Genomic DNA, 7,749 nt, shown 5'->3' with positions numbered 1-7,749 from the left:
TGCTCTGTACTTTTCCACGCTGTACTTCTCCCACTCGCTGTCGCTGGGAAGACTGCCTAGTTTAACTGCGTTGTTCTGCTGTGCTGTCGGCTCCTCCCCTCGCCCGTGTCTCAAAACGGCGCTGAATTTGAATCAGCTGCTCCGAGTTTCAGCTTGTTTGTTATCAGAAAAACACACGCGGCTGTGTTTCCCCAATGTCCTCTGTTTTCTGATTAAAGCAATTCAAGATGCAATTTCTCCTTTCTGCTTCGAAACTGCTCTGTACTTTTCCACGCTGTACTTCTCCCACTCGCTGTCGCTTCCACTCGCTGTCGCTGGGAAGACTGTAGTGGGAGTACACTTATCATAAGCATGTCATTTTTGTAACCCTACTGTAACTGTGCTGTATCTGCCATGTTATGACTGAAGACTTGTCGTACATACCTGTTGTTATTAGTTATCCCTCATAACATGTCAAGTGAAAGACTATTTATCTTTTATTTCCTCGTGCTTCATGTCATGTCTGTGTTCTGGTTACGTGCCTTTGCTGCTATGTCAATTAAAACTCAAGTCAGCTTTACCTAGATATGGCACACAAGAAACTGAAGAAAGTCCTAGTTCCCTGCTTTTTCCAAATTTGATTGCAGGTAAAAGATGGACCTTTACATCCAAAAAACTTTCACAGGGACAGCACTAGGGTTTCTAGGGCCCTGGTGCACCCATTGATGCTGGCAGTATTATATATTAAGATTACACTGAAACATGCTGCAACTTATAATGGGATTCTTATTAGAATGTGAAAGAATGTGAAAGAATCCAAAGAACAGATAAAACTACCATAAAGGTGTGACTCATTAGGAAGGAAGGAGAAAGCCTTTCAGTGATTTTCTTAGCTAATAGGTAGAGGGAGTGGGTTGCGGGGCATGATGTGGGCAATGCATTCATCTGCAAAAGAATAACGGATCCATGCAACCATATGTTAATTGCTGCTTCCATTTAAAAAGCAAATGCAGAACACCCATGCTCCCTTTTATTCTCTTCTGGGCTAATTGCCGCTTTAGACGACTCCATTGTAAATTAGGCCCTTCATTGTTTCCTTTTTTTGCAAATTGCTTTCAGCCACCCTGCACACATATTGGTCTCAATTTTGAGTCACTTGTCGAGCGTATGCATCGGGTCTCAGTGTTATCTAACCCCCCCCTGTCCCCCAGCCTATCTGGGACAAAGACTTCTCACAGCCCCCCCTCCAGCTGTGGTTATGGAAGCCTTGGACCCCTGCTGGGACTAACAAGGCATCCCGCTAAGGGGAAGCAGGCAAGGTCAATGCTGGCAGACCTAGGCATCTGTAGACATGACACGCTCCCTTCCCTTATTTTTCCACTCTTGTGGCCATTGTTAGGCCCCCACTGACCAGCTGCCTCCGATCACTGGGCCAAAACAGAGAGCAAGAAAAAAAGGGGGGAGCACACAGATGCCATTCAAGCCAGATTAAATGTCTAAAATGAGCCATGCCTAAGGACAATGGTTTCGTAAAAGGGAACCAGCGATCAATGCTGTGGGCTCCCATTCAGATTGCTTTTTAAGAAAGGTGTCACTTGTGGTAAAACTACCCAGCTCAGCACCCAGCACTACCATCCCAGCCTGTCCTTTCGGTATCAACAGACAGACTGTTCTTAGCCATTTTTTTTCCACAAGAGATGGCTTTGGTCTGGGATTTAGGCATTGAGGAATCAACCAAAAAGCATAGGCCCAAGCCAAGGTACCTGAGCTATAGAGATGTAGTTGTTTTGTTTGATAGGCCTTGTCTTTGGTGTAAACTCGATACTTCCCTCCTTTCCAGACTACAACCATAGGGAATTATATTTTCTTATCTAAAATGTTCATCATGTTGTTTATTCTACTACTCAAGTCTATATTTCAAACCATATTCATCCAATGCAAACAGAAATAGTTTACAAGTAGCTGGGATGACAATTATCAAAACATTTTGATGACTATCATGTCACCCAAACCATAGGACTTGATTCTCCATGCTGACTAAAGATCTTGGTATCCCCAGCTTCAAATACATGCTACCTTTAGCACAGGTACCAAATACATCCAATACTAGACATACAAAATGACCTGGTGTGACATTTGTTCTTCATTTTACCCTTCAAAATAGTTTTCTGCCATTCACATCACCCTGGTCGACTTTGTTTAAACAGATCTTTTTCCAATATCCTCCTGTTTTACTACTTGTATACCTACAATGTTACATGTTTTAGTTTCTTTATCCTTTGGTGTGCCATATTGCATATGTAATTCAGTTTCAGACACAGAAACAGTTCATAATTATGTCAAGGTAATTATATAATTTAGAAGAAAAAGAAAACAGATGGTGACTCATCCTGCAATTTGAAGTATTTTCTCCAAACCCTACAAGTGGTTGGGAAAATAAGAAAATGTGCTGTCAACTTCTGGATTTTTTATCGCCCCTCCACAGTCTTTTCTTTATAAACTGACACTTGACCTGATGTTGTGGACGGCCTAATCTGCTGATCAGCATGCCAGGGAGACGCACGCTACTCCCGGCCTAGTGGTAGGGGAGATTGTCTGAAGCACTTGCATGTAATACACTCAGGCCTGGGCCTATTGTCAGGCTACCCCTAAACTCAATTTAACCAAGAAAAAATCAAAGGACAGAAAAGTGAGATGTGGAGCTGGATTTTGTGTATTATGCAGCTAATGAAACACTCTATTATGCAATTGTGTGAAGTGAGAGAAAGAGAGAGAAAATCCTACAACATCCATCCTCCCAGGCCTGGACACAGGTTAAAGCTTTACACATGAAGTCAAACAAAGGGATGAATGGCCTGACTTGGAATGGGAAGGCTTTTCGAAACAGCTTGGCACACAAACAGTTAGCCCTTGTGTTTGGACCTGGATTGAAGGCTCCAGGTCCCTCAAATCCACAGATTTGTCGTGACAAATTGGTTGGCCTTGAAAATGTTTGCTGAGGCCTTTGGAGAAAAAGATCCTGTTCCATCAGGATTTACACAGCCAAGCAGGCAGAGGGGTTCAGGGGCATGCTACTCATATCGGAAAATATTCTATTACACAGAGATCTCTTTGAATGTAAAGACTGTTTAGTAAGTAAGCTTCTCTATATTACAAACTTAACAATTTGGCTGAAAATATAGGAATTGTGTATGTTGTGCTAGGATTTAGACATCCTTAAATGCCCAACTGCTTTGTCATTGCAGGTAGAAGAGGACACCGATGACTGAGCAGAGATCTAGCAGTTTAGGTTCTCTAGACCTGAACTCTTACCACCAGGTCACACATAATATTATTAAAGGACATACAAAAACAAAACATAATTTAAAAATGTTTTGGAGATTAGCTATGACACCATCTGTTGCACCTACTGTTAGCCCTGACCCATGTGTGGCATTCTCCAGTGCATGGTTGTGTCCAGGGCAAGAGGTATGCCTGCATGGGGGTGAGCTGAGGTACTAACATGTCCTGGGTGGAAGTGGGAATCCTTTTGTTATTAGCTGGCAGGAAATGGACAACGTGCTGATGTTTACTCTAATTAAACTCTTTGACCATTGGTAGCGTTGCGTAGCACCATATGAACTGCGATTCCTGTCTGGCATCCTTTATAAACTAAACTATGACTAATCCCATTTATTATAATTTGCCCCCTGGGGCTAGGGTCTTTGAGACAGAGCTTGTGACAGACCTGGAGATCCTGAGGGTGGGAGGTCCAGGAAACCTCTTAAGGACAAGAGTTAATTTGCAGCTAGTTTGTCCCTGCAGGAGGTAGCCAACTGATGCACCAAACTTCTGGCAGCTACTGCACTGTTACCCAGTTAACCAGCCTATTCATTAATGTTTAATTAAAGCTAGAAAACAGGAATGCAAAATTTAGAGACCATAAAATGTATACTCTTCCTCTCTCAGATATGCCTTCCCACTCTTATTATTGCTGCAGCTGAAAAATCTGCTATGTTAATATGAGTTGTTTTTGCAAATAAGGCAGCCCTCACTCAGTTCTGAGCCAGTACTGTAGTTTGAAGTAGACACAGTAAGTAGATTCTGGAGATAACCTGGAACTTTTACTTTTAATTATTTTCTTTAAAAAAGCATGCACCTGTGATTAAGGTCTGGTACTCAGAAAAAGCACAATTCATCAGTCCCAATAAGCCACAAGGATGACTTCAATTTTATTGATATAAACAATGATGAGTCCTGTAAGGCTCTCCAGTAGTTAACTTGCAGCTTGCACAACTAGTTACAGAATGGTATGAAGTGTCCGATTCAAGCAGTATGCAGCGAACTCAGATAAAAAACTTATTTAGTGATAGAAAGTATGTGGTCAAAGATATTTGCAAGGCTGCATCAAGTGCAGTAGGAGGGGGGTGTTATTATCTATAAATCCCCTGCGTGTCTCATCAGGAGTGTGGATGTTTCCAACTATTTCTCGGACTTCTGAAGACAAAAAGTAATCAGCCTGTCAGTCATGACCTGAAAGGGAGGAGGTTGGTATTGAGAGGCAGGATGTAACCCCCCTTGCTATATGCTTTTCTTTTCGTTTTCTTTTTCTGAAGGAAAGATGGCACCTCTGAAGTGCCACTACTGGATTCCCTTCTCCATTACCTGTGGCTTTAATTAACATCTGAAGTCTCTTTGTGCTCAGGCTGATGATGCCAGCATTTCTCATTGAATTCTGAACAACCTCCCTCCTCCTGGCTTCTAATCAAGTTCCCTTTCAATGAGGGCTACACAGCCTGGAGTTTGTCTGCTCCCTAATCCCTGTGTTTTACAGCACAAGGTGGAACACAGCCTCTCTGATCTTGATACCGTTTGACACGTCTAGCCCCTCTTTCAGGGTTAGCCCATCAAGTAGGAGCTACTTTGGCATATTTCACATCAGATTGCTCTCCACAAGTGTCCTTCAGGTAGCTCAGCGCACAGTGCTGGAGAAAAAAAGAGTAAAGGACAGAGACTGGAGAAGTATTGGAGAGAAAAATGGAAACAGGTGGAGGGAGAGAGACTTTCAAATGCATTGTGTACACCTTAAAAAATAAATTGATTTTACTAATTAAAGGGTCAATTAACTAGTTTACACCCATGCAGTGCTAGAGGGTTTCATTGTTTGAAGAAAAAAAAGAAGGGACAGATTTTCAGTTTTTTAATCAGAATAGGACAATATCTAATAGATCAAATAACTTCTGTAAAAGACGATCTGCACATTTTCAAAGTAAACCTCAATTAGGCTACTTGCAACTGACATATATCAGTGTAACTGTGAATGATGTGAATAGATGTCACCTGGTACCAACAGTGCTCATTGAACGTTATTTAGTGTTGTTAATTGTTAATATTGTTTACAGAGTACTAGAGTACTGGTTAATTGCTTGTTTTGGCATCTATTTTAAGGAGTACTAACCAAGGTTTTAAATCAATGTCCTTTATTTCTTAATATTGCTAGCTATATGAGCTCTGCCCTAATTTTTTTATTTTTTTTTTGTAGAAGATTTTGTATTCATTGCTTGTATTTTATACTTAAATTTGGAAAATGCTGCTGTTTTTTAGTTCCTAGATTCTTCAAGTATTGCAGTTCAAACTCTAATCATGGTCTGGATGCAATCAGAACATGTGACCTAGAGCAACTGTAACAGACTGCAGCTTACCTAAAGCACTGTATTTGAAATATTTGCATAAAAAGTGATTCATGGAACAATAAAAGGGACACTGCCTGTTACATTAGTGTACAAAGATCTTAATGTACAAATCTGAGCTCAAAATAAAAAGAGTTTTTTAACAGTTAATATAAAGCTTGCTTGACGGCCATTCGTGAGCTGACGCAATAACAAACAGCCACGTCTGCGTGAAGGTTTCACTTCCGCAAGGAACATTTCTGTTTATTGTTTATCCACAATTTTTTTGCTTGAGACAGGATAAGCCAGATTGCAGCAGGGATGTAGAAAAATTTGCTCTAATCAACATTTGGACCGATGGTTCAGCTTATGCAAGTGTCAGTAACAAGCTGCTTCCTGGGAATTGATACTCGTATTATGTACTTGTGTCTTTCACCCAGGTCTATCCTGCTTTATCAAAAGCTATGTGAAATTGCGTACCCAACCTGCATGACACAGGTAAGTTCCGATCCAGGTAGAGCATGCCAGTGTGAAAGGGGCTTTAGACTAATTTTTGGTGATCTCATATAATCAATCAATTGGCTGGGATGATTTTTGAGACAGTTTTCTGCTGACATCTGCTGATATTGTTAGGAAATGCAGCAGATTACTTTCGTTCCAAACCAGAAAAGAGCTAGTGATAAACCATGATTTATATATATATATATATATATATATATATATATATATATATATATATATATATATATATATATAGATATACATATATATATAAACACGTAACCATCTTTGTGTCGTTGGACTGTACTTTTATGTAATGTCATCAGTACATTAAAAACCATGGTCACGTTGTTGGGGACCCCTTTTTTTGACCTACTTTACTCGAAAGGGTTCTTTCCAAGATCCCTAGATCCTGGTCACAGTTAAACGTTTAAAATTTGTTGAATAGTTATCAAAGTTACCTGTTGGTTTATACACAATTAGATATTATATATATATATATATATATATATATATATATATATATATATATATATATATATATACACACACATACACACACACACATTTATATATATATATATATATATATATATATATATATATATATATATATATATATATATATATATATATATATACACACATGTATCTACTCATTTCACCTTCTCACAGGTTCATACATAATTGCCCCTCCTCAATTGAGCACAGCACACCCTCTATTCCCCAAACCATCTGAAACAAATCCAGCTGGTACACCAGTCTATAATAGGTGAACTCAAGTCTGATTCGAAAAAACACCAGCACCCCATCCCCTATCAGCACCCCTCTCTCCTGGTTCTTCTGGCTCTTTAGTATTGCCAATTTGGCATGACCCAAGAGAAAATTAGCCAGCTGCACTCTATGGCTTTTTCCCTTGCAGTACATAACTCCAAACATAAAAACAGTCGAGAGAAAAAGTTAACTGCAGACCAGTAAACAGGTCCTTTAAAAAACATAAAAGAGCCTGTAACCTTGAACAGTGCAAATGACAATGGAATATAGTTTCTCTGCTATTGCAGAAAATACACTTATCTGAATCCCCTTGTTGAATAATTGTAAGGAATGCGTTAGTGGCCATAACAGTGTGCAACACTCTCCATTGTAAGTTTCCTACTCTCCTCTGAATTGGTGACTTATACATGCACTTCCTGAGTGTTTATTACAATCACTGTGATATCATCTGCATAAGCCACTTTTACAGGTTCCATAGATACACATGGAATAGACAAACCAGTTAATAACGTGTGCAATTTATTCACAAAGGGTTCAGTAAAGAGCAATGTATAACATTCCAGACAGGGGGAAGCCCTGACAGATACCCCTCTGCACTAGAAAAGGAGAGCTAAGCACACCATTGAGTTTTTATACACTAAAAACTTTACTATAGAGCAACTAAATGTGTCCATGAAAACTGGGAGCAAAGTCAAATGCCTTAACTACTCTAAATAAATATTTATGGTCTAGTCTATCAAATGTTTTTTCCTGATCTATGGAAATAAGCCCTGCATTAAAAGCAAAGAGCCTGGAAGCTTCTAAAAGATCTCTAACTAAAAAAAAAATATTATCAAAAATTGACCTG

The sequence above is a fragment of the Polyodon spathula genome, chromosome 15, assembly GCF_017654505.1.
Source record: "Polyodon spathula isolate WHYD16114869_AA chromosome 15, ASM1765450v1, whole genome shotgun sequence".
NCBI lineage: Eukaryota > Metazoa > Chordata > Actinopteri > Acipenseriformes > Polyodontidae > Polyodon > Polyodon spathula.
The sequence above is the reverse complement of the archived record's forward strand: the minus strand, read 5'-3'. Positions refer to the sequence as shown.